Source organism: Pseudophryne corroboree, chromosome 5 (genome assembly GCF_028390025.1).
Source record: "Pseudophryne corroboree isolate aPseCor3 chromosome 5, aPseCor3.hap2, whole genome shotgun sequence".
NCBI classification, from domain to species: Eukaryota; Metazoa; Chordata; class Amphibia; order Anura; family Myobatrachidae; genus Pseudophryne; species Pseudophryne corroboree.
In genome coordinates, this window is record NC_086448.1 from 134,084,922 (window position 1) to 134,096,739 (window position 11,818).

General features: G+C 43.4%; 1 non-coding gene across 1 annotated transcript; it reads left to right on the forward strand.

Annotated features, from left to right (window-relative positions):
• The first annotated feature begins 6,993 nt into the window (after nucleotides 1–6,993).
• Nucleotides 6,994–7,112, forward strand: LOC134930072 (5S ribosomal RNA). Its single transcript, XR_010178664.1, has one exon. It is a non-coding gene; the product is annotated as a 5S ribosomal RNA (ribosomal RNA).
• Nucleotides 7,113–11,818: the final 4,706 nt, after the last annotated feature.

The following is an 11,818-nucleotide window of genomic DNA, read 5'->3' on the forward strand; positions in this document are numbered from 1 at the left end:
CACACATATATATGCACTTCTCTTTTATTCTTCCACATAAAAGCATGTTTTTATATATAAATATATTATTATTTATTTATAAAAAAATATATATATAAAACTCACAATCATACCCATTTAAATAAAGAATAATAAATACACATATGTGTTCACAGAAGAAAAAAAATAAACTTAATGCATATTATATATCAATCAAACTATAGTCTGTGAGCCGGGATCCGAACCCGTGGTCCTCACTATCGTAGTCCGGTGTTCTACCTCTAACCTATCTCCAGCACTAGTCCCTTCTCTTAACTATTCTTATATAACACCTCGTTATTAACTTCTTGAAACATACATGATTACAGAAGTTCAAATATGCTCACTAACCCAAACCACCACATTGTACTTAGATCTAACTTGTTTAATATATATATATATATATATATATATATATATAGTGTAGGCAAATAAGCGGCACTCACCATGCTTCTTATAGAAAAGTAAAACGGTCCTTTAATCGATCCTACGTTTCGGGGATACCCCCGTCGTCAGGGACAGCATGAACATAAATACAAAGTGTCATACAACATACATTTATACCCTCCCCCAAGCGCAATCAAGCAGTCTTACCTGTCTCATCTGGAGGACGCCAGCCTTCTGCATCGCGGGTATTCCCGCCGGTCACGTATCCTCACACAGCCGAACGGGGCCCATGACGTCATCAGGCGGCGCCCTCCGGCGCATACAGCACACACTGCCTGGTTGCTATGCAACACATAAACAATTCATGTTTGAAGACACGTTAAAACCAAAATGCCACAGCAAATAACACTAAAGTTTATAAAGTGTATCAACTTAATATTACCATCAGTAATGACATATATAATATAATGCTCACCATAACGTTAGTTCCCACTATTGATGGATAATAGATGCTTGGCAGTTAACAACATACAATTACAGGAAGCATTGTAGCCCAAGGCTCTCATTTAACCCTCGAGGTGCTATTGTATCTAGGACAAAAATCCACCTGCATTCTTTTTGCAGTAAAATTTTAGCTCGGTCCCCCCCCCCCCCCCCCCCGAATTTTCAAGCGGACGTGGTCTATGATTATTGCTCTCATACTTGCTATGCTGTGTCTAGCTTCAATGCAATGTCTAGCGCCAGGCTGGTCGCTACTGCCTGTCTCTAAAGCATGCCTAATTGCTGTCCTATGTTGCGCCATACGCTCTTTGAATTGGCGCTGTGTTTTGCCGATATATGCCAACCCGCAAGGGCAGGTCAGCATATAAACGACAAAAGATGTACTACATGTGACTGGATGTTTTATCTCAAATCGCTTCCCTGTATGAGGGTGACAAAATGTGTTGCCAACTGATAGGGCTCTGCAGGTCACACACCCTAAGCATCTATAGCAACCATTCCTCCTGCTTAGAAAGTGAGATGGATTCTTCTTGTCCATTCCTGTAATGTCACAGTTTGCTGACCACCAGTATATACTATATAGCAGTACGGTACAGAAGGCCACTGCTCTACCTACCTCTGTGTCGTCAAGTATACTATCCATCCATACCTGTGGTGCATTTCAGTTTTGCACAGTTTGCTGACCACCAGTATATACTATATAGCAGTACGGTACAGTAGGCCACTGCTCTACCTACCTCTGTGTCATCAAGTATACTATCCATCCATACCTGTGGTGCATTTCAGTTTTGCACAGTTTGCTGACCACGAGTATATACTATATAGCAGTACGGTACAGTAGGCCACTGCTCTACCTACCTCTGTGTCGTCAAGTATACTATCCATCCATACCTGTGGTGCATTTCAGTTTTGCACAATTTGCTGACCACGAGTATATACTATATAGCAGTACGGTACAGTAGGCCACTGCTCTACCTACCTCTGTGTCGTCAAGTATACTATCCATCCATACCTGTGGTGCATTTCAGTTTTGCACAGTTTGCTGTCCACCAGTATATAATATAGAGCAGTACGGTACAGTAGGCCACTGCTCTACCTACCTCTGTGTCGTCAAGTATACTATCCATCCATACCTGTGGTGCATTTCAGTTTTGCACAGTTTGCTGACCACCAGTATATACTATATAGCAGTACGGTACAGTAGGCCACTGCTCTACCTACCTCTGTGTCGTCAAGTATACTATCCATCCATACCTGTGGTGCATTTCAGTTGTGCGCAGTATATATAGTAGTAGGCCATTGCTATTGATATATTACTAGCATATAATTCCACACATTAAAAAATGGAGAACAAAAATGTGGAGGGTAAAATAGGGAAAGATCAAGATCCACTTCCACCTCGTGCTGAAGCTGCTGCCACTAGTCATGGCCGAGACGATGAAATGCCATCAACGTCGTCTGCCAAGGCCGATGCCCAATGTCATAGTAGAGAGCATGTAAAATCCCAAAAAATAAAGCTCAGTAAAATGACCCAAAAATCTAAATCAAAATCGTCTGAGGAGAAGCGTAAACTTGCCAATGTGCAATTTACGACACGGAGTGGCAAGGAACGGCTGAGGCCCTGGCCTATGTTCAAGGCTAGTGGTTCAGCTTCACCTGAGGATGGAAGCACTCATCCTCCTGCTAGAAAACTTAAAAGAGTTAAGATGGCAAAAGCACAGCAAAGAACTGTGCGTTCTTCTAAATCACAAATCCCCAAGGAGAGTCCAATTGTGTCGGTTGCGATGCCTGACCTTCCCAACACTGGATGGGAAAAGGTTGCGCCTTCCACCATTTGCACGCCACCTGCAAGTGCTGGAAGGAGCACCCGCAGTCCAGTTCCTGATAGTCAAATTGAAGATGTCACTGTTGAAGTACACCAGGATGAGGATATGGGTGTTGCTGGGGAGGAAATTGACAAGGAGGATTCTGATGGTGAGGTGGTTTGTTTAAGTCAGGCACCCGGGGAGACACCTGTTGTCCGTGGGACGAATATGGCCATTGACATGCCTGGACAAAATACAAAAAAAATCACCTCTTTGGTGTGGAATTATTTCAACAGAAATGCGGACAACTGGTGTCAAGCCGTGTGTTGCCTTTGTCAAGCTGTAATAAGTAGGGGTAAGGACGTTAACCACCTAGGAACATCCTCCCTTATACGTCACCTGGACCGCATTCATCAGAAGTCAGTGACAAGTTCAAAAACTTTGGATGACAGCGGAAGCAGTCCACTGACCACTAAATCCCTTCCTCTTGTAACCAATCTCCTGCAAACCACACCACCAACTCCCTCAGTGTCAATTTCCTCCTTAGACAGGAAAGCCAATAGTCCTGCAGGCCATGTCACTGTCAAGTCTGACGAGTCCTCTCCTGCCTGGGATTCCTCCGATGCATCCTTGAGTGTAACGCCTACTGCTGCTGGCGCTGCTGTTGTTGCTGCTGGGAGTCGATCGTCATCCCAGAGGGGAAGTCGGAAGACCACTTGTACTACTTCCAGTAAGCAATTGACTGTCCAACAGTCCTTTGCGAGGAAGATGAAATATCACAGCAGTCATCCTGCTGCAAAGAGGATAACTCAGGCCTTGGCAGCCTGGGTGGTGAGAAACGTGTTTCTGGTATCCACCGTTAATTCACAGGCAACTAGAGACTTGATTGAGGTACTGTGTCCCCGGTACCAAATACCATCTAGGTTCCATTTCTCTAGACAGGCGATGCCGAAAATGTACACAGACGTCAGAAAAATAGTCACCAGTGTCCTAAAAAATGCAGTTGTACCCAATGTCCACTTAACCACGGACATGTGGACAAGTGGAGCAGGGCAGACTCAGGACTATATGACTGTGACAGCCCACTGGGTAGATGTATTGCCTCCCGCAGCAAGAACAGCAGTGGCGGCACCAGTAGCAGCATCTTGCAAACGCCAACTCGTTCCTAGGCAGGCTACGCTTTGTATCACCGCTTTCCAGAAGAGGCACACAGCTGACAACCTCTTACGGAAACTGAGGAACATCATCGCAGAATGGCTTACCCCAATTGGACTCTCCTGGGGATTTGTGACATCGGACAACGCCACCAATATTGTGCGTGCATTACATGTGGGCAAATTCCAGCACGTCCCATGTTTTGCACATACATTTAATTTGGTGGTGCAGAATTATTTAAAAAATGACAGGGGCGTGCAAGAGATGCTGTCAGTGGCCCGAAGAATTGCGGGTCACTTTCGGCATTCAGCCACCGCGTGCCGAAGACTGGAGCACCAGCAAACAGTCCTGAACCTGCCCTGCCATCATCTGAAGCAAGATGTGGTAACGAGGTGGAATTCAACCCTCTATATGCTTCAGAGTATGGAGGAGCAGCAAAAGGCCATTCAAGCCTATACATCTCCCTACGATATAAGCAAAGGAGGGGGAATGCACCTGACTCAAGCGCAGTGGAGAATGATTTCAACATTGTGCAAGGCTCTGCAACCATTTGAACTTGCCACACGTGAAGTCAGTTCAGACACTGCCAGCCTGAGTCAGGTCATTCCCCTCAACAGGCTTTTGCAGAAGAAGCTGGAGACATTGAAGGAGGAGCTAAAACAGAGCGATTCCGCTTGGCATGTGGGACTTGTGGATGGAGCCCTTCATTCGCTTAACCAGGATTCACGGGTGGTCAATCTGTTGAAATCAGAGCACTACATTTTGGCCAAGTCTGCAGAGGTTCAAAGACCTGCTGGTGAGAAAATTGTCAAGTCAAGCGGAACGTGACCCGTCAACAGCTCCTCCTTCACATTCTCCCGCAACTGGGGCTGCGAGGAAAAGGCTAAGAATTCCGAGCCCACCCGCTGGCGGTGATGCAGGGCAGTCTGGAGCGAGTGCTGACATCTGGTCCAGACTGAAGGACCTGCCAATGATTACTGACATGTCGTCTACTGTCACTGCATATGATTCTGTCACCATTGAAAGAATGGTGGAGGATTATATGAGTGACCGCATCCAAGTAGGCACGTCAGACAGTCCGTACGTATACTGACAGGAAAAAGAGGCAATTTGGAGGCCCTTGCACAAACTGGCTTTATTCTACCTAAGTTGCCCTCCCTCCAGTGTGTACTCCGAAAGAGTGTTTAGTGCAGCCGCTCACCTTTTCAGCAATCGGCGTACGAGGTTACTTCCAGAAATGTGGAGAAGATGATGTTCATCAAAATGAATTATAATCAATTCCTCCGTGGAGACATTCACCAGCAGCAATTGCCTCCAGAAAGTACACAGGGACCTGAGATGGTGGATTCCAGTGGGGACGAATTAATAATCTGTGAGGAGGGGGATGTACACAGTGAAAGGGGTGAGGAATCGGAGGATGATGATGAGGTGGACATCTTGCCTCCGTAGAGCCAGTTTGTGCAAGGAGAGATTGATTGCTTCTTTTTTGGTGGGGGCCCAAACCAACCAGTCATTTCAGTCACAGTCGTGTGGCAGACCCTGTCGCTGAAATGATGGGTTCGTTAAAGTGTGCATGTCCTGTTTATACAACATAAGGGTGGCTGCGAGGACCCAAGGACAATTCCATCTTGCACCTCTTTTTTCTTTCATTTTTCTTTGCATCATGTGCTGTTTGGGGACAATTTTTTTGAAGTGCCATCCTGCCTGACACTGCAGTGCCACTCCTAGATGGGTTTGTTGCCTGACATTTTTTTCTGTGATTGTACACACACACACTGGGTATTCACCCAGTGCAGGGAAACTGCTTATTAGCTTATTACTTGTGCATTTAAGCCATTGCTTTCAGAGTCAGAGCTATTAGCTCAGTCAGGTAATTTTTAGATCACACACATCCCTGCAGCAGGAGAGCTTTGCTTTTGCAACATTATTACCAGTATTTATTTACATACACTCTGTCTTCACAAATTGTGACAATTGTTTAAATACTTGTGTATCTCTCTTCAATAGACGGACAGCTACTATGCTGGAGCTTATGTGGTTTTTCATGGTACTTTTTTATGGTGCTATTTGAGTCAGCCAATGGTATTTCTGCAATCTATTCAGCAATTTATCTGCATGATGAGTATTTAAACACAATTGCATTTTTTTCCATAACAGATAGATAGCTGCCAATACAGTTCATGTGCTGAATGTTTATGTGAATTTTCATGTTACTACTGTATGAGTCATCATTGTCGCAATATATTCAGCAATTTCTTCTGTGACAATTATTGTAACATAGGGGGTAATTCTGAGTTGATCGCAGCAGGAACTTTGTTAGCAATTGGGCAAAACCATGTGCACTGCAGGGGAGGCAGATATAACATTTGCAGAGAGAGTTAGATTTGGGTGTGGTGTGTTCAATCTGCAATCTAAATTGCAGTGTAAAAATAAAGCAGCCAGTATTTACCCTGCACAGAAACAAAATAACCCACCCAAATCTAACTCTCTCTGCACATGTTATATCTGCCCCCCCTGCAGTGCACATGGTTTTGCCCAATTGCTAAAAAATGTCCTGCTGCGATCAACTTGGAATTACCCCCATAATTGTTTTTCCTGCAAGCAGACAGATAGCAGCTTGGGCAGCTTATGTGCTGGATCCTATGTCAAATGTTATGTCTCAGCATATATCATTTTGGCATTATTGCTAGAACACATTTGCAATTCTGATATTTCCGTACTATCCACTCAGACTTTATTATTGCGTTGATATATTCAATGTTTATAATTATTTTCTGATATATCTAATGTATTTTTGGAAATTAACGTAAAGGTGAATCTTTACGGCACCTTCAATTTCAAAGATATATTCCATCAATTAGGACATATCACTTTGTTTATTGCCATACCACATTTTCTTTGTGGGAAATTTGGCATGTGTTCTTACCGTAATTCCTTTGTGGGGGAATTCCCATAAAAGAAACAAATCATTCTGCACCATTTTTTCTCATTAATATTGTGGTGTTTTTTTGTTCAAGCTGCTTCTTGGGCAAACATTTGGCTTTTGACAACGTCATCCATTGGACCAATCTGTCCCAAATAGCTCAAACAATAGCCATCCCCCCAGCAGATAGGCACTCACCTGACTTTCTACAGTCATACCATGCTGGACATGCCCGATCTCGTCTGATCTTGGAAGCCAAGCAGCATTGGGCCAGGTTAGTACCAGAAAGGGTGACCCTCTGGGAATACCGGGTACTGTAGCACCAAGGAATATACCTTCTGCTGATCAGCAAATTTAATTCTATTCGAGCCTTGTATTCTATTACCGCAGTTGACCCACTTCCAGGAGTCCGGATTTTACACAAGCCGGTTTTCCATTATCTCTCATATGAATATACAAATGTATATAACATCATAGTCTCATAGAGATAATAGGAATATTTATATTTTTGCTTTTGATTAACGTCAAACATCAATACTCACTTACAAATCAGGGGGTTTACAGAGAAACTTTCTGTCACCCTCTTTATACAAGTGAGTTACAAATTGTATCGTCAACAATATTTTTGTTTAATACTTGTTTTAACTATATTGCTGATGTACAGCAATAATTTTAGTATTCTTTCGTCTGTGATTAAAAGTTAAGTTTTATCTTTTTCTACCCACACATTACCAAATCCTTCCTATTTTTCCAATATACAGAATCAAGTGTGCCCCTGAGAGACATTATCAATAGTCCCCCTTTTTTGCCTCTTGGGCAAACCTCTCTACAGTTTGTTTTGGAACTGATGTCTGGGAGCACCACCAACCTAGTTCTACTTTAAAAGCCTCAATAGGCGAAGTCAGTAGCTTCATGTTGGTTTGAATATATCCTGTTACATATGATTTATATCAATTGAATTTAAACTATCGTACAATCTGGACCAGTGCAGATTCCTAAAAACCCCCACCTAATCTTTGTATCTTTCCCCAGATGTATGACCAGAAATCATTCAGTAGAGCAAGGACTTAAGCTCCAATCCAGGGGTTACCATAAAAAAATCACAAATTTATTTGGACAAACATGACTCCAATAAAAAAGCACACAAAAAAACAACTGGGACGCACGATTACATAAAACAAAACAGCATAAAAAAGATATTTTATCCTACTGCTGCTGCAGGTTGTGCAAGGATAATTAGAAATGGTTATAAAAGCTACTCACACACCTGATGTCGACACGTTTCAGCCCAATAACCTTTATCTATTACTGCAGTCGCACCAACCTTCTTGATGTGCCAGTTCCCATGCTGCTCTGCTTGTGCAGAGGGTTTTTTTGTGTGTTTTTTGTGCAAATGTGTGTTTTAGTCTCAATATGATGCAACAAAACCGCTTCACAAGAATTTCATATTTGACACTTGTATATCTGTGTGTGACTGAATCTATATATGTAGTGCTAAAATGCAGCAGTTACGGCTTTTATTTCATGCCAGATTTGTGGCTAAGCTCAACACATGGTCAGCATCATAAGTAAAGATTTTGGTGCCCTGTGCCCTACCGCTATATTTTACATAGGGACAGCACACAGTGAAAAGGGGAGTGGTCTTGCAAATACAAATAGTACCCCAATTCAATTTTTCAGCACATTTTACATTATACATCTTAAAACATTATGCCCACAGAAGTAGTGCCCTTTACACATTATGCTCACAGTAATAGTGCTACTTACACATTATATCTACATAAGTAGTCCTCCTTACATAATACACCCACACAGTTGTAGTGCCCATTATACATTACACCACATAGTAGTAGTGTTTACACATTACGCCACACAATAATGTACATCTTACACATTATTAGGAAGGGTGTGCGGGTGTAGGGAGTTGGCGCTGGAATAAGGGCAGGGGGTGAAGCTGATGGTTTTACTTGTTTTTATCCAATAAATCCTTTTTTTAAAATAGGGGTGGCCTAATAAGAATGCTGATTGGATAAAGATACCTTGATGTGCAAACTCAGCACGCTTCTTCCAGTGCCGGTACGCAGCCCAGCTCACAAAGATACCTTGATGTGTTTATACCTTTATCTTTTATTGTAAGTTAGGTACGCTGAAAATTTTAGCATCAGCATACAAAAGAAACCTTTATATGCTTTAAACCTCACTCACTTTTTTTTTAAGTGAGGTATGATCATCTTACCTGAAACTCATCTATATACCTGTTATCAAAAAATGCTCATTTCATTGAGGATTCCCAACCCAAAAAATTGTTATTTTGTGTTTTTCATACCACCACGCTGCATGATCGCATTATTTCTGGAGGAAAAACATCTCCCCTTTAGGAACCAGGAACCTACCGAAAATTATTCAGATAAGTATCCATCTTCATCACTTAAAAACCATAATTTCCCAGCTGAACCATCAGCTTCACCCCCTGCCCTTATTCCAGCGCCAACTCCGTACACCCGCACACCCTTCCTAGTTTTGTTCTCTTTTGGATTATTCTTGGGATTAATCCAGTGGTGCAAGGGAGAGGCAGCAGGTCATTTCACTTACCAGGAGCGCCTCTGTCATTCTACCAAACCTTTGTTTTAAATCTTACACATTATGTTCACAGTAGTAGTTCCCCTTCCACATTATGCCCACACAGTAGTAGTGCCCATTACACATTATGCCCAGAGTAATAGTGCCTCTTACACATTGTGCCCCACAGTAGTAGTGCTCCTTACACATTATGCCCAGTGTAGTAGTGCCTCTTACACATTATGCCCACGCAGGAGTAGTGCCCCTTGCAAATTATGTCCACAGTAGTGGTGCCCCTTACACATTATAATCACAGTAGTAGTAGTGTCTCTTACACATTATGCACACAGTAATAGTGCCCCTTACACATTAAGCCCACACAGTACATTTAGCACTATACATCTGTCCTCCCTTCAATCCCCTCCCGCTTCCAATATAGGCCAGAAGCCAGCTAGGATTGGCCAGGGCAGTAAATGTACTGTCACTCCCCATCGCTAAGGTCTGGGTGAACATGGCCAGTAGACAGTGTGCCGGGGGGGGGGGGGGGGGCACCGGCCGCACCAGTGCTGCAGTGCAATCTTCTACAGGGACCTCATCCAGGTCTGACGGAGATGGTAGAGATCTCACCCCGCTTCTGGCCATGTTATTGTAGCGGGTAACCAGCAATAGGGATGCAGGGGCTCCGGTGGGTATATCAGATTTTGCCCCAGGGCATCCTGCTCTGTGCAACTGCATCATCCACACCACCCTAGTTACACAAATGGCTTTATATAAAAAGAAAAACGATTCTAGGAGCATTTTGCTAGCTCTGATTGGCTCTTTGAGAAAATGAAAACCATTCAGAGCACAGCCCTTGCCCATGCAGCAGCTGCAATACAGATTGTGGTGATTAGCCTGGCTGTGTCACTCAAGAGTTCTTCCCTGTGTCTGTGGCATCACTCGGGTCACTGGCCGCGGTGGCTTTGTCCATTTCAGCAGCTACTACGTCTTCCCTAATGACAATCCAACTCCATTCTGGGCCCATTTTAAGTCCTGCCCCTAGCCTGCCCTCAGTCCCACCCTCATTCGGCCACTCTGTGAGGTGTTGCGCATGCGCAAATTAGGAAAATTGCGCATGCGCAAACATCCAGATCAATTTATCATCTAATGCTTTTGATGCAATGGTTAACTACCATCACATCTGAACATTTGATGGCGGAAGCCCATCCACCATTCGATGGCGGGTTTACGATGTCCATCCCTACCCTGAAGAATCTAGAATAGGGATGGCCATTGGTGTGGTTACTATCAATGGTTGCAAACTATGCAATGGATGATTAGGGATGGCCTTCAGTATGCTTGACATCGATGGTTGCCATTGATGGATCACTTTAATGGAATCATTGATGGTTTGAACCTATTCAATCGCGTACTGTCGATGGTATCTGTCATCGAATACCTGTGCATGCATAGAAGAAAAGTGTTACTCAGCATGCAAAAGTTTCCTCTGCACATGTGCTGTTCCTGGCTGCTTATGCTGACTGAATTGTCGAGGCAGAAGCTTAGATGGAGTCATCAGGACTCAGGTTTCCTTAGCTCATTGCCCGTTCTAGTACTAACTTCTATCTGACTTGATTGATTTGGGGGCAGGGCCAGGGGAGGAGTCTCAGTCGGCAACTGATTCCCGGTACACTGGGGACATCCTTGAAAGTGCATGCCTACTGCCAGGTATTGGAGCGACTCACACATTAAAAGATGTATACCTTCAGGGGCGGTGCAAGGCGGCTGCTGACTGACAGACTAACATCTCTACATCAACAACAGCACCCTGTAAATGAAAGGAAAAAAACACAATCGGGGCTACAGCTACTATCAATGGCAGGAAACCATATGATTCTCTGCCATCAATGGTAAAACTAGTTAAAATTGGTCATAGACCATCAATGGTTTTAAATTATTGATGGTCGATGGTCACCACCGATGGTCATCCCTGTTCTTTGACTGATCTGTGGGCCAATCAGAACCTGGGGGTACTGTGTGGGTGTTGAGGGGTGAAGCTATGTTCCGTGTCCCGGTAACTTGTGGGAAAAAAAGAACCATCGTGTGGTTTTGTACTATCGAAGGTGGAAAATCATCTGGTTCTCCGCCATCAATAGTAAAAGTATTCACCAACAGCCATACAGTAAACCATTGATGATTTGGAATTATCTATGGTCGATGACCTCCCTGCTGTATTGCTTATAAGGCACAATGATCCCTATGGCTACATGCATTTTCAAAGAAGGCTTCTCGTGGCCACTTGTATGAAACCACTTGTAAAACGCAATACACATGCATGCCCTGAAAAGTATCTGTGTCTTTCATCAACAAGTAGATCTTACTTACTTGTAACTGCTTTGGGGCTCATTTACATTTGGATGTACTATTATTATTATTATTATTAGTCCATATTATGACACACATCTCAGATGTAGCAGTACACGTCAATGCT